Genomic DNA, 2,500 nt, shown 5'->3' on the forward strand with positions numbered 1-2,500 from the left:
ATATATATATATATATATATATATATATCTGCACTCCGAAATAAAAAGTAAAAGACTGCCACCTGCTGGTTCAAAGAGAAAATTTATTGATATGAACTTTCTAGATGCAAGCGCGTACATGCACAATATTCGCCTTTTTATTAAAAAAAAAATGGAAAAAAATGTATGCAGTCAAACACGTGTTTTGATCACTAATATGCCGGTCAAAATGCTTTTTTTAATGCAAAATTAATTTATACAGTTATTCCTTACGCCGAAAAAATAAAACTTGAATAATGATTTTAAAAAAAAACTTGAGTAGGCCTTAAGGCTACTATAATAAAGAAAATCTTCTCTAAATGTAGAACTAAATACATTGATATGCATTGAAATACATGATGAATATTCTTTTGACGCATAAAAGTTTAAAGCCTGCAGCTCACAACAAATGTGTAAAGTTATCGCGTATCATAATTAACAAACCGTTACTGCTAATTTGATGTAATTTAGCTCGCATGGATAATTGAATATTAATCAGATGATGTCATTACGCTGCTGTGCCGTCAGCCAATCGTTGCATTGCTGATCATGATTTCGGGAATCGACAGATCTGTCCTTCACAACACACACAGCGATCTCAGATCAGTTCATCCAGACATTCTAATCTGATTCGGGAACTCGTTTGAAGAACAAAATTAGCCCGATAACAGATCCAGGATCTGCCGAATCATCTTATATCATTTAAGCGAGGTACGAAGAACAGACCCCTATCAATATTGATTATGTCAATGCTGAAACGATATATTGTGCAGTCCTATCGATAAGCAATTATTATTTTCGTTTTGAGATCATAGCAGCATAATAATGCAAATAGCCACAACCACTTTAAAACAGCCTACTTATCATACTTAAGGTCATTTAGATTATGTAATTTAATGTTATTACGTGAAATGTCATATTTTATATACTATTTAATGTCCTATGGTGTTGTCACAATACTGGAATTCAACACAAATCGATACTGCATTCATTTCCCGTGAACATTTGAGCACATTCTTAAACAGCGCTGATTGGCCATTGTGTTCCGGTGCTCAACGGAATTGACTGTGATTGGCTGTGAAGGTCATCAGTGCACCAAACTCACCGCTGTTTACCAAGTGTAACAACAAATACAGGGATGCTGGAGCGTTTTAAAGCCACGAAGATCAGCTGGTGTGTCTATACGCTGACATACAAGTGATTCGCTGATCTTCACGGCTTTAAACGCTATTGTGTCCCTGTATCTGTGGTTACACTCAGTAAACAGTGGTGAGTTCGGTGAACTGTTGACCTTCACGGCCAATCACAGTCATTTATGTTGAGCCCTGATGAACAAAATAGCCAATCAGCGCTGTTTAAGAACGCACTTAAATGTTAGCAGGAATAGGATGTTTTTAAATGATCAGTACCCCTATTGAACTTTGACACCGATAAGGTTGAACGTAAATGGCTTTGTAAATGTATATTGATTGCAATGGGCAAAATAATTGAAGTCATCTACGAGTCGGTATATTGATTATTGTGACAGGCCTACCCTTAACTGTATGTGTGTATGTATGTGTGTGTGTGTGTGTTTAAATGTGTGAGTAAGAAGATCTCCTCCACTGGACACTTTAGCCTGACTCAATGTTGTCTGTTTCTCTGGTCCGACAGGCTCGATTCGGGTTAAGATAACTGGTGGTTTGAGGAATAGCTGTGCGAGCTTTAGCTACAGAACCTGTAGACTCAAACACACACAAACGAGCTCGAAAAATGGTGATTACAGATATGCATGTATGTTGGTTTCGGTTTGGTTTGGACTTTCACTTTTAATAGTGCCTAGAGCTGTGTGTGCCTTTTTTTACCGTTATGAAGTGGTGTTGAATTGATAGCTTAACTGTGTGCTTTTTGTTTTGATTTAATGGAAAAAAAGGCTGGTTTGTGTTTATTGATTTGTTTTTGTTTTTTGGGGTGCTGATTTTTCCGTGTTGTTGAGGAGTGATGACTTTGCCCACGGAGCGGAGTGTTTTTGTTTTGTTTTCTTCACGTTTGTTTTGCTGGAGCTTGTGTTTGGATTTATTTTCTCACTTTTTGTTGTGTTTTCTGGTGTCTTGTTGTTGGAGTGAGTGTTGTTTTTTTGTTGTTTTGTGTGCCGTTGTTGATCCCTCTTCACGCAAACCCGACTACAAACTTGCACGCTTCGGTTTTATTTTGCTCACTGATTGGGAGTCTTGTCACACACTCTCTCACACACACACACACACACACACACACACAACACACACACACACGCACACACGCACACACTTTACCATTCTCCTCCATCTCCATTGTGTTTACCTCTCTCTCTCTCTCTCTCTCTCTCTCTCTCTCTCTCTCTCTTTCTTCAATTCAAGTGTATATTGTAGTGTACACTTAACGGCCACTTTATTAGGTACACCTCACCTTACTAGTACCAGGTTGGACTCCCTTTTTGACTTCAGAACTGCTTTAATCCTTCGTG

The 2,500-nt window shown here is 38.0% G+C and overlaps 1 protein-coding gene across 3 annotated transcripts in view; it reads left to right on the forward strand.

The window, feature by feature from the left end:
* Window positions 1–2,500, forward strand: part of rbm24a (RNA binding motif protein 24a) — a 35,857-nt gene that overhangs the window by 11,499 nt on the left and 21,858 nt on the right. The window contains exon 4 of one of the 3 annotated variants that reach the window (XR_015515837.2): window positions 1,672–1,773. The gene's annotated coding sequence lies outside the window, so the exon portion shown is untranslated. 3 annotated transcript variants of the gene reach the window in all.

The sequence above is a fragment of the Danio rerio genome, chromosome 19 (assembly GCF_052040795.2).
Source record: "Danio rerio strain M-AB ecotype USA chromosome 19, GRCz13ab, whole genome shotgun sequence".
In the NCBI taxonomy this organism is placed as follows: Eukaryota; Metazoa; Chordata; class Actinopteri; order Cypriniformes; family Danionidae; genus Danio; species Danio rerio.